The sequence below is a fragment of the Grampus griseus genome, assembly GCF_964374135.1.
Source record: "Grampus griseus genome assembly, chromosome: 17".
Taxonomy (NCBI): domain Eukaryota; kingdom Metazoa; phylum Chordata; class Mammalia; order Artiodactyla; family Delphinidae; genus Grampus; species Grampus griseus.
Window position 1 is genome coordinate 9,442,681 of NC_139011.1, and position 13,984 is coordinate 9,456,664.

Here is a 13,984-nt window from a genome sequence, read left to right on the forward strand (position 1 = left end):
CTTTTTCTTTTTTTTTTAAGATTTATTTATTTATTTTATTTTTAATTTGTTTTAACATCTTGATTGGAGTATAATTGCTTTACAATGGTGTGTTAGTTTCTGCTCTATAACAAAGTGAATCAGCTATACATATACATATATCCCCATATCCCCTCCCTCTTGCGTCTCCCTCCCACCCTCCCTATCCCACCCCTCCAGGTGGACACAAAGCACCAAGCTGATCTCCCTGTGCTATGCGGCTGCTTCCCACTAGCTATCTATTTTACGTTTGGTAGGGTATATATGTCCATGCCAGTCTCTCACTTCGTCCCAGCTTACCCTTCTCCCTCCCCGTGTCCTCGAGGCAGGACAGGAATAAAGATGCACATGTATTTATTTATTTATTTGACTGCGTTGGGTCTTCGTTGCTGCACGTGGGCTTTCTCTAGCTGTGGTGAGTGGGGGCTACTCTTCCTTGTGGTGTGTGGGCTTCTCCTTGTGGTGGCTTCTCTTGTTGTGGAGCACGGGCTCTAGGCACACGGGCTTCAGGAGTTGTGGCACGTGGGCTCAGTAGTTGTGGCTCGCAGGCTCTAGAGTGTGGTCTCAGTAGTTGTGGCACACGGGCTTAGTTGCTCCACGGCATGTGGGATCTTCCTAGACCAGGGGTCGAACGCGTTTACCCTGCGTTGGCAGGCGGATTCTTAACCACTGAGCCACCAGGGAAGACCTGTGAGCTGGTTCTTGAAGGTTGATTGTTTGCTTAAAAAGTAGACAAGGAGGGACTTCCCCGGTGGTCCAGTGGTTAAGACTTCGCCTTCCAATGCAGGGGGTGTGGGTTCAATCTCTGGTCGGGGAGCTAGGATCTCACGTGCCTTGTGGCCCAAAATGCCAAAAACAAAGGAGAAGCAATATTGTAACAAATTCAATCAAGACTTTAAAAATGGTCCACATCAAAAAAAAAAATCTTAAAAAGTGGACAAGGAGATTGGGGTAGATGGAGGGAACATCACAGGGGACGCCAGTGGGGAGTGGGGGTGTGGCACTTCTAGGATCTCGTAGGAAAGGCCAGTGTACAGGGAGCCAGTGTTGCTGAAGATGAGTGTCCAAGGGGCCAAGAAGCTGATTCAGGGGAGGAGTTAAAGGAACCCTGATTTTAAGAACAGGATGGTGAAGAGTCCCCCTCAGCATCTCCAGAGGCAGACACAGTATTAGGCATGGGATTGGCCCTCAAGAAAATGAGTTGAAGGATACTGAAAGGTGGCTGGAAGCCAGACTTGCTCTTGTTAGTCTCAGAAATGTCAGCCAGTGACTGAAATTTCCCTTGAGCTACCTTCACAGTGACAATATTTATGGTGAAACTACGATAAGCCAAGCATTTGAGGTGACCACAGCCTGAAAAAACAGATGCAGTGATTACAACACTATGGGGTGAGTGAGGAATAGAGGTATTGCAGGGGGAGAGAGCAAGGGTGCCCAACCCAGAGAGCAGTGGCAACCAGCTGAGTGTTGGAGAATGCCTAAAATTGTACCCAAGTGAGGACAGGGACAAGGCTTCCTCCACTACAAACCCTCTTTGGGAACTAGAAAAATTGTTCTCCTTCAGTAGGTGAATGCCCCAAAGTGGATACCCTCTGAGTATCCAATCAGGTAAATGTGTCCTTGCCTCCAAGTTCACACATCCCTGGCACAGGCTAGGTTTCAGCTCCCAGATGAGGTCGCTCAACCGGTCGTCACCTTTGCACAGGGAAGACCCAGCACCCAATCATGGAAGATATGAGTGAAGGGCTTTCCAGAGAGAGGGAAGACCAGGAAAAAAAGTACTTAGGCATGAATGAGGATGGGGAGAACTGAGGAACCTGGAAAGATTGGGTTTTGTCTGGGGGTATACAGGATAAGTAATGTAGAAGTGGGAGATGAGGCCAGGTTACAGACATGGTTAGATCATGCAGGTCCTCGCTGGCCATGCTAAGGAATTAGGGGCTTTAAGCTATAAGCTATTGCAGCATCCAAGACCATACAGTATCTAGGCCACTGTAATAGAATCCCCTGGGCTGCTACGTAAATAAAAGAAATTTTACACTCCACCAAATATGCACTATGTTGGAATCATTGAATGTGGGCCTTATGTGTATGTATATAACAATTTCTCCAGGAGATTTCTATACCTGTGAAAGTTTGAGAACCATGCTGTGATAACTGAAAAAGTAGAGGCAGAGAAGCAACTTTGTTTGATTTGTGTTTTAGAAAGATTGCTCTGACAGTTGCATGAGTATGGTATTGGTGTGGTGAAGACTTGTAGCAGGGAGACCAAAGAGAAAGCTGATGACGTAAACTGGACGAGGCATAAACAAGAATCTAAGCTTGATCTGTGTGAAGCAAATGTCTTCATCCAGGAACCCTGAACCGCCTCCTCAGATGAAAGCAATTTATGACTAACGTGCACATCCAAGTCTTCTCTTACATGGGTCCCATTATCGTAATTCCATATGTGTATGTGGTCCTCATTAAGTGTTTGTTGATTATAGTGGTGACTCAAAAGGGTCCTCTCTTGGTATGCAGGTAATACCCATGACTCAAACATGAGTCAAAAATACTTAGAGGCTTTATTCGTGCCTGTTTTCCTACTGTTAATAGATATTTCTCATGTCCTTTTATTCATGCTCCAGTGGAACTGTTTCTGAGCAATTCAAAACCATATAATTGATTGCATTCAGTTTCAATTGCAACAGTTAATTTATCCAAGCCAATCAGCATCATACCTGGATATAATTAGCCACCTAAATGGTAGTTGTGGGCAGATGGTTAGTCGTAGAGGAGCTGCAGGTTAGATGTGCTAACTAACTGGCCTGAAAAATCTTGTGCTAAAGATCCTTAGTGGATTGTACCGTAGGGCCAGAGCAGCATTTAATGTCCAGAGTAACATACTGGAAACGTGGATCCTAAATTGCTCCAATCTGACAGACCGGTGGGTCATTTTGCATAACTTACACACATTCTATCCCATAGATCCACCTGCCAGCCCATGAGACTCAGTCATTTGTAGGAATGTTTTAGTCAAGGATCACTCCCCTCTCAAATTTAAGGAAAGGAGATTTTGTCAGGATATAGGGGGCTCATTCAGAACTCAAAGGAAAGAAGTTAAGCAGCTTCAGGAGGACTACAAAATCATTAGACATCTGCTCAATGTCTTTGTCTGAGACAGTACATTTTCTCATCTAATTCCTTTTTCCCTGTAGACCAGCTTTCTTGATAAGGCATTTGGTTCTGATTCTCCACAGCTTTGGGTTAATGCTGTGTCAACAGCAAGCCCAAATTCAGCTGCCCTACATGACCTGAGCGTGTTGCTTCACAAACACCAAGTTTTAGTGTTTATCAGTTCAAATTTTCAAGAGTGAGGCTCACCTGTAGGGCTCCAATTCTGTAATTCATCCAGTTATTTTTGTCACATATGAGGCATAATCTGATACGGACATGGTTCTAGGCCCACTCCTTCAAAAGAGGCAGGGAACTTCCAAGAAGAGGAACTGAATTGGGTATATAAAAAAATTATAAAAACCAGTTAAGGTCATAAGAGCAACTGTCTTAGATGTCTCAAGTACCCACCATCCAACCCATGAAATTTATCCTTTAAGAGAATCACATCTCACCTTCCCTGAACAGTATTAAAAAAAAAAAACCCTCTTCTTATGCCTGCCATGATCCCAAAGCTTGTTCATTGGAGACTGAAGAAACTCTAGTAACTTTATCTTGGGGAGGATAGAAACGTTTTCTAGATGTCTCCTTCAAGTTGGACCCTAGGAAGGAGTAGGGAAACCACACATATGTGTGTACGTGTGTGTGTATATATTTATTTATTCGTGTATGTGTGTGCAGATATATGTATTTGTATGTACATACAGCTATGCATACATACATACATGTGCAATTCATGCCCCCATCCTGGCCTTGGGTCATCCTGCTTCTGCACGGGCTCTGGGCCAGAACTAATCCCTCCACACCTGGCCTGGCCTCTGGGAATGGGAAGCCGCCATCAGGTAGCTGTAGATATTTGCAGAGGACCAATTTGGGCCCCTGAATCCACACCAGAAGCCCAGGTTGCTGTCCCTGGGCATTGGCCTCCTAGAAGGCATAGATGTGCAGCCTGCACATGCCCAGTTCACTCCCCCGTTTTGACCTCCCCAGGTCCCACTTCTGTGCATGGACTTTGGGTGGGAGCTGGTTCCCCAGCACCTTGCAGGACCCCTGGTGTGTTCGGTTGACTGAAGACTGTAGGAGGGTTTCTGAGCTGGAAAGCCATGCAATAGGATTCTTAGCCTAAAGGAAAACCTCTAGTGACACTCAGTCTTTATTTGTCATTTGCCTAATAGTAAAGCCAAGCACACAGCAGAATCTCCAAGTGCTCTTCAGCTAGGATCCATCATGAGAAGTTCTTGCGTTGGGTATGAAAGCAATTCTGCCCTCCTCCTCTTTGGGTACACACATTTTTCATGAATTTTTAATGGGCTAACTGTCATCTAGTTGGGGTGATGAATAATTCATAGACTATTGTAAAATAATGTGAATGTTCAGTGACAGAGGTATATCTGGAAAGTGTGGCTGAGCTGAGTCCTAAGGAATGCATGGGAGTATGTGTAGAGGAGAAAGGGAATTTCAGGCAAGTCTGGGAGGAGGTGGTAAGACGTTGGCCTGAGCAAAGGAATGGATGGTGAAGAGCATGATGTGTTTTAAGGGTCCACAAACAATTTGGCGTCAGTGGACCATCATTGCCAAAGTAGGAAGAGATGGGATCTGAGACTGGAGAGATAGTCAAGGACAAAGTAATGGAAGGATATGAATGCCACGTTGACCTTTATCATGCAAATCAGTTTTCATACAGGACACCTGGGATCTCCTGCATCAGAATCACCTGATATGGCCCCCAAATCCTATATAAGACTATGATAGATTTAAACCCAGAACAGACTCTCTCAGGATGGGGACTGAGACGTTCCTTAGGGGATTTCAATGCCTACTAATTTGGAGAACCATTGCTGTGAGATATGGAGGCTCTTGGAAGTGCTTTAGCACAGGAACAATATATTGGAGACAGTTGTCACACTTGCCGTCATAAAATGCCATGGTCTGTTGGATATAACTGAAACTTAGCAAACTTACATTTCCACCATCCTGAGCTAGTGCTTGCAGTCTTGCTGTTGGAGGAATTTAAAGATTCAGAACCGGATAAGACTGAAATCTAAATTATCAGGGTGTCTTGTGAGCTCTGCTCTGGTCCAGTAGGTGTATCTCCTGTTGATAACAGATTCTGGAATGTGAGAGATGGCGCCAATAAGTATTGCAGAAGAAAAACCACGACATGCAGTGTCCAGGATGCTAGCTTCTCATTTTACTTCCAGATGTGTGAACTTGAGTCAATCACTTCACCTCTCTGAGGTAGAGATGATAAATAAAAATTAAATAATATATGTGCATATTGCCTGTAAACTTGTAAAATGCTATAAGATATCCGAGTTGCCTTTAGATGACTCCATTTCTTAAATGGATTTTACAGAGGAATCAAGATATTAACACCTACCCTCTATTCAAAACTTAATGTGTACCTAACGCTTAATTGTTTACTTTGCACAAATTAGTTTGTTTAATTTAATTTATTCATCACCATGGAATGTAGGAATGGTATCCCCAAAGTATAGACAGTTAAAAAGTATTAAGTAACTTTCCCTAAATCCCACAGCTAATAAGTAGCAGCTTTAAATCTAAACCAAGGTCTTGCTAGCTCTAATTATGTGCCCTTACTGCTGAACTGTAGCCCCAAGGTAGCCACCTAGCTTCGAAATATCTTCTCTTAGTGTTTGAAGTTTGTCTTCAAGATAGGTGTGTTTTCAATCAACTTTACCTTCTGTTTGTAAAAGATTTTCTATATTATTATTATTACTACTACTTCTTGGGAGATTGTTTACTCATACCATGAGATGCTGAATTGTTTCCTCTGACAGGAAAAAAGAAAGACAGGGGAGGCTGAAGATATTGAAAAATATATGAAACATGATGTGATATCCTAGTTAATTGATGTTGCACTGAAACAAAAGTCTCAGAGAACAGAACAAGCATCCATCATTTCAAAAGTTAGGAGAAAAGTTGAAATAAATGAATTTTGTAAGCCTCTTTCCACATCCTTTAGAAATTTGGAAACATCAGTTCAGCTCAAAAGTGTTTCCCCAATCAATGGAAATTATTGGAAAACTCAATAATTCACTGGCATTTCCCCATTTTCTAGCCACTCAGCCACCTGATCTCTATAGCCATCTATCTCTCTCTCCACCCATCCGTCATCCATATAGTACCAACATCATGCATCCAACATGAGTTTATCGTATCCAAGATCAACATCATACATCCAACATGAGTTTATCATATCCAGGATCAACATCATACATCCAACATGAGTTTATCATATCCAGGATCAACATCATACATCCAACATGAGTTTATCATATCCAAGATCAATTTAATAAGTATATAAAAATGTTAACTATGCACCTTAACTCAGCTGTCCTTATTGAGTGCCTACTGTATACCAATGCCATGGGAAGGACTTTTACATATGTCATATCAGCCTAGTGTCAGGCACTCTGTAGTGACAAAAATAAACATGAACTATCTCTGAGAAAGCTTCCTGCTCTTACGGGATTAAAAAGTGGAATAAGCCATGACCATAAAAAACAATGATCTGAGAATACATAGCAGTTACATTCCTTCAAAGATGAAACCATATTAGCTGTCATGCAAGAAGGAACATAACTGAGTTTTAAACAGATGGCTCTGAGAGCAAATGTCTAAGGGGGAAAATCAAAGCTCTTCATCCTCCAAGTTCTAGTTCAAATATTCCCTCCTCTGAGAAGTCTTTGGTGAAGTCTAATTCTCCAGGGCTGGACTTATTTGTCTCCTCTGCTGTGGTTCACAGCCATTTGCCCCAGCTTCTCTTACAGCACTTACTGTCTTCCACGTCATCATTTTACTTGACTGTGAGGTGAAGTGGAGGATACAATGACTGTAGTGAAACATACTTTTTGGGTTAGAATACCAGCACCTTTTCTTATCATATGGAGTATCTAAGATAATAATTTTATGAGTTAACCCTTACTAATATGTTTCACCCATTTTGGTAAACACTTTACATAATAGGATTTAATCCTCAGCACACCTTACCCTGGCTTTTTATGCTATTGGTAATGCCATTTTACAAGTACATAGGGTGAAGCTGAAGCAAATTTCCCAAATTGCTCTCATAAGTGGCTGAGACTAGTTTCAAACGATTGTCTACAAAATACATATTTGAAGAAAATATACGCAATAATGCTACCCAATTCGCTTAATTGCTTGGCACGTCAGTCTCCTCTATAAGTTAGGACTGAAAATATCCCATAGTGCTCTGATTCAACACTGTCGGCTGCAAACATACTGTGCAGTACAGCGCTCAGTGCCGGCCTAAGATAGTACAACCCTACTTCACTACAGCTTTCTTTCTGTTCCTTCAAGATGCCAAGATGCTTCTACCATTTTAGTTTTCTTCCTTCTGTGTACAAGGCTCTATCCCTAGATCTTTGCGGGTCTGGCTTCTACTTACCAATCAAATCTCCGCAAAACTGTCATCTCACTGTAAGATCTCTCCTGATGACTCAAAAACAAAAGCTCACACCCATCACTTTCTATAAACTCTAAGCTAATTCGTTTCTCTTAATATTTCTTAATATTAGTTTCGCTGATGCTATTCACTTATTTCATTATTTGGTTGTTTTTACTTGGTTATTAACTTAGTATTAGTCCGGTAATTTATTTTTATTTTACCCACCGCCCTTAGCTAGTTATAGATTGTTTTACTTTTATTTTAGTGGTTATCTTAGAGACTAAAACACAAATGCCTTATTAGACTATAAGGCAAATGAATAATTTTACTGCTTTCCTGATAAAACAAGGGCCTCAGAACAGTTCAATTCACTTATTCCCTCACTCAGTTTGCGTTATTGTTCTGTGAATTTATATTCTACATATGGTTAAAACTCTATGTGATATTGTTTCTTTGTGAAGTTACTTTTCATTTATGTTTGATCACTTATTTTCCATTTTCATTTGGGGGACAGACACAGCTCATTTGGCTTAGAGAAGGCAAAGTAGAAATCAACAGTTGAAGATATGAAAGGAAAGGAAAATGGAGGAGAAGCAAATTAATATGTATCAAGTACTTGCATATAGACATATATGGTGGGAGTTATACTCAATATTTTGTAATAATCTATAAGGGAAAAGAATCTAAAAAGGATATATATATATATATATATCTCACTTGCTGTACACCTGAAACTAACACAACACTGTAAATAAACTATATGTCAATAAGTTTAAAAATTACATATGGTAATGCATATGTATATATAATGTAATGTATATGTATACATGTGTATGATATTATAATCAGAAAGATAAATAAATGTGGTAAATTAAAGAGCTAGAATTCATTCTTAGAACCTTCAAATTCCAAACACTGTACACTTGAATACAGAGCACTGCAACTCTGTTTTCTCATTTGACTGGTTTTCAAGGTTGTTGGCTTTTTCTAAAATACTGGCTGTATTGGGGTGGAGTTAAGTGTTTCTTAGAATAGCTTTCTATTCTTGGAGTCCTTTCTGTCTGCTTAAGCTTTTCCGTACTTCTTAGGGGTCACCAAAATCATTACTTTAATTATACATCAGTGGTCATTTCCACTTGAAAAAGAGTCCTTTTTAAGGGAAAGATCACTTGATCTCTTTAATGTTCTGAATTTGCCGGCTCTCCATCCAGTATCAGAAACCCCAAAGAGAGGTTATTTGCAGCAAAGTAGGATTGAGGATATATACAATAAGCCAAAAAATTGGAAGATAGTTTTGAAACTTAACTTCTTAACATCAAACAAAGAAAAGGTTGGCCTTCACTGGAGAGTGATTCAATTTCAAGCTCAGCATAGAGTGAACATCTCTCATAATAATATAACTTGAATATCAAGATACATTCACCTGAAGCATCGTATTTCACAATTATACTTGTGACCTTCAGACTCATTCCTGGGACTGAACTAGCTGAGATTATTTTTCCATCCCACATTCCTCCTGCCTGAGAGCTCTATTCTCTTTGATGCTATCACATCAGGGCCACTGTTTCCCTTATGTAAGTGCAGCTACTTGCCCTTTGGCTTCCTCAGAGGAGTGATAGGAGGAATTGTAAACATCCTTATGCAGTTTAACTACCAATGATACCAAACATTTTGTTTCAGACTTTATTGAAATTTGGGCCCAAACTATAGGGAATAACAATAAAGGGGGTTAAAGGCAACTTGAAACTTGCAAACTGTTCTTCAAGATTATGGAAAAACCTAAAAAGAAACCCTTATTACTAAGAGTATTCTCTTGGATTATCTTAGCTCCTCCGCTTACTCTCTGAGGTTTCCCTCTCCTCTTCTCCCCCCCCACCCTCCTCCAATAGAAAGAGCTCCTCTTCCACCCCTGTAGTTTGAATCTACGTACATGCACATAAACACATGCACACATGTATGTGCGTGCACACACACACAGAGACACACACATAAACACATGTGACGCATTAAGCATACCCTATGTGCTGTCTCTTTCTTAGCCGTAAGGCAATTTGCAAAGCACAGTAATTTTCTAGTCACACATTTCCCAATGTCAGAGTTATTGGGTCTAACTTCTCAGCAGGAGGGGTTTAGGAGTCCAGATCCATGTGTAACTTGATGCTCAAGTCCAGTGGAAGAGTCCAAGCTGGGCTCTGACACTCCAGAGTCCTCTAAGCCTTCTTAGTTTGTACAAAGCAAAAAATATATATCTTCATTCTTCTGGAAAAGTTCTGACAGTGCCTTGAGTAAATGATATACCCAGCTTCCAAGAACAAGCAAAATATTTCAGACTAGTAAATTCTAAATCTGTATTAATGTAGAGAAACATTTTCCCAATGGAAATGGAATGGAATGGAATATGGTCTGAAACTATTTCCCGTGCTTTCAACAAAGGTAAAAAAAAAAGTATGTGTAAGGGGAGAGAGAGAGAAGAAAAAAGAAAAACAAATAAAGGGGACAATTTAGACACAGATGGATGAACCAATTTAATGAAATTGAGAGGATGGAAGAGAAAAGGGAAGGTAGGAAGGGAACTAACATTTTTTAAGCAGTTATTATGTGCTCAGACCAGATGCATTTATCAGTGTTTGATAACATATTTCGTATACATTGAAATTCTTTGTGGTAGATACTGTAATTCTCATTTTATATGAGACAAAAATTGTACTACAAAAAAATGCGGATCCTGAGATCAGTTTTGATGGTAAATCACACCTTTGTGGAGTGTTTGTTTTCAGAGTGTATCACCTACTGTCTACAGCCTTTTGTAAGTTGATTCATTGAATTCCCATTGTATACAGTTATTTAACTCCTTTAATTCAGGAATCTTTGGAAGATGAATTCAAATTTGATCATTACAGTAAACCACCAAGATGGGAAATGAATATTTTCTGGAAGCAAGTGGAGAATTCTGAATAAGATTGTTTTCCGATCACATGAGTGAAGGCAATTTTTTTTTTTTCTCCAAGAAATGTTTGCATTTTAGCTAACAGTTCCATTGAGGGATATGCTGATCATCTCTGAAAGGAGAAAAATAATCACAGCCCACAGCCCAAGACACTCAGAAGTTATTTGCCATTTCCACCAGTGTGACTATTCCCAGGGGATGTCATTCCTTCATTGGTTCCTTTTTAAACTCTTCATTAATTAATGTCAGCTCCTCCTTGCTGGGCTCTGCTCCTCCCCTGGGTGTGATTAGATCTGTTCTACTAATTTTAAGGTCTTCATCTTTTCCACTCTTTTCCCTATTTCCTCCATATTCTTGGTTCCATTCATTGGTTTCAGTTTTTATCTTTTTCTATAAGGACAGGAAAATGTAACTGAGATATCTTTTCCCAGCCTAGTTATTGCCCCTGGCTATATCTAAGATTGCAGTTGGATCCAGTTATTTTTATTTTAAATCAATATTCAAAAGAAGGATTCCAGGAGTTCATATACTAGAAATCGTGATCATTTTGCAGATATGTGTGGTACAGTCTGATTATCATTCTCACAAATAATTTTTGGATAAATTCATTAACATATGTCGAGCACCTGTTATTTCTCTGTACTGTGCTGGGCATCTTTACATAAGTGATCTTATTTAATTGCATCAAGAAACCTATATGCTGGGAGTTGACATCTTGATTTTATAATGAAGGTTACTGAAGCTAATATCTGCCCAAGGTATGTCAGTGGCAAATGCTGAGTATGGAATGCAAACCTAGAGCTGCCTAACTCCCGAGCCTGTTTACTTGCTTTCTACTATAACCATATTGCTTCAAATTTACGCCATCTTACAAATTGAACCTCTAGCTAACACTTGGCCAAGCTTTCAATATCCTCAGTACATGGTGATTATTAGAAAGAGTGAGTAATGTGTAAGAAACAAAGCTTAGTCTCAAGATGTTATGAGCATTTCTCCTTTTCAGATGGTCAGAATATAACACATAATAAGTGCTCAGTGAATATTAGTTGAGCTCCACCTCTTCTTGATTGTAGTTACGGTAGCACATTAACTTCTGTATCCAACCCAGTAACTGGCACAGGGCCGGACTCTGGAGAAATACTCCAGAGAGATGTGTCGTTGGTTAATGTATTCATATTCCCTTCTAAGTGCAAGCTCTATACAGGACAAGCTCTGTAGCTCACATACCTGTCTACCCCTCAAAACTGGACATCTTCCCATTTGTTCAGCTTCATCCTTTAGACCCTCCAACTTTTTCTCTTGAGTTTTTTATGTTCTTTCTTAACTCTGGGCTTTGCATATGCAAGTCTTTTGCTGGGAATGCCTTTATCCTCTTTACCCTTTATCCAACTGATAAACTCTAACTCTTTTAAACTAGTAAACTTCACTCCGCTCAGGCCTCAAATCCTCAGGCAGGAATTTTTTGCTGCTTGCAGAGTTCATACATGGCTCCATGCCACTTTTTTTTAATCTATCGTGAACATTTGTTTTCTCATTCACATCTCAACTCAACTATGAGCTTCTCACAGGCACACACCTTATTATATTGATCATTCTATTCCCAGCACCTTGTATAATTCTGGTGCAGGATGGGTGCTCAATGACTGTTAGGTGAATGAGCAATCATATCATCTTTCCTCCATTTCTTTGATATAGTTGAACCTCAATATGTTAGACGTTTTTATCACTTGGATTTATATATCTAATAGTCCAAATCATACCCACTCTTCTCTGACATAATCAATATATCAGTAAATACAGAGGCAATTATATTAATAGCTACATTTATTGAGCACCTATTATATGACACAATAACCATTTTGCAGATAGCATTTAATGTATGTAAAGTTAATGGAGTAGTGCTTTTCATGATAGAGTTATTGTGGCTACCTAAATTAAGAGGAAATATTTACTTGCAAAGACATTTAAAGAAGGTGAAGTGCGGGCTTCCCTGGTGGTGCAGTGGTTGAGAGTCCGCCTGCCGATGCAGGGGACACGGGTTCGTGCCCCGGTCTGGGAAGATCCCACATGCCGTGGAGCGGCTGGTCCCGTGAGCCATGGCCGCTGAGCCTGCGTGTCCGGAACCTGTGCTCCGCAACGGGAGAGGCCACAACAGTGAGAGGCCCGCATAACGCATAAAAAAAAAAGTGAAGTGCTACATGTGTGTACAGAGAATTCCTTTTTTGACACCTCCTCTTTTGTATTAGTCTGACAAAAAGAACATGTCTATCTATATCTATCTATAGATGTAGATAGATAAATAGATGATAGATAGATATAGATATAGATAGATAGATAGATAGATAGATAGATAGATAGATAGATAGATAGATTTAGGTTCTGTTTAGAGAAGGAGAGAGGGAAAGAGAGGGAGATTTATTATGAAGAATTGTCTCATGTTATTATGGAGGCTGAGAATCCCATGATCTGCCATATACAAGCTGGAGAAAAAGCTGGGGTGAGACTTAGGAAAGCTGGTAGCGTAGTTTCAGTCTGAGTCTGGCCTCAGAGAGCCAGGAGCAATGATGGTTTAAGTCCCAGTTCCAGGGCAGAAGACCAAGACTGATAGTCTAGCTCAACAGTCAGGCAGAGAGAGAGAATTCTCCCTGCCTCCGCATTTTTGTTCTTTTCAGGCCCTTAATGGATTGTATGATGTCCACTGACATTGGGAAGGATAACCTTCTTACCTCAGCCTACTGTTTCAAGTGCTAATCTCTTCAGGAAACACCCTAACAGACACACTCAGAAATAATATTTCTGATATCTAGGCACCTGGTGACCCAGTCAAGTTGACACATAAAATTAACCATCACAGCCTTATTTACAAAATTTCCACGCTTCCCACCTCTGTCCCTAAGTAGAGAATAAGTCTCTGTTTATTTAGGTCATTGTTAAATCTTCCCAGAGCAACCTGAGCTAGAAACTTGACTCTGTTACTGTGATTACTTGACCCCCTCTAAGCCTCAGTACTCTGTGTCTAAACCAGGAATAACACTTAATTAACAGTTTACATAAGATAAATTCAGGTGAAACATCCAACACAATATGCGGCATATGGCTGGATCACAGTAAGTATTTTGTTTCCCCTATATTCATCCTTTTCATACTCCCTGTTACAATTATCTGGATTTATCCTCTGGATCCAATACAGATTTCTTCTTTCCACTTACAGGAAGCTTTGCTTTTATTTTTAACACAGAGTTGTGCACTAATGCATTTCCTCAGGAGAAGTGCTCTGGTTAACATTATCCTGAGTGGTAAGTGTAAGGGTAAAATTGGATTACACAGTAATAATGCATTTACGTCTTCAATTATTAATAAGTGGCCGAGCAATTAACAAGTCAAGGTACATTTGCTGGGAAGTGGATGATGGTAATGTTTTTATTCACTGATCA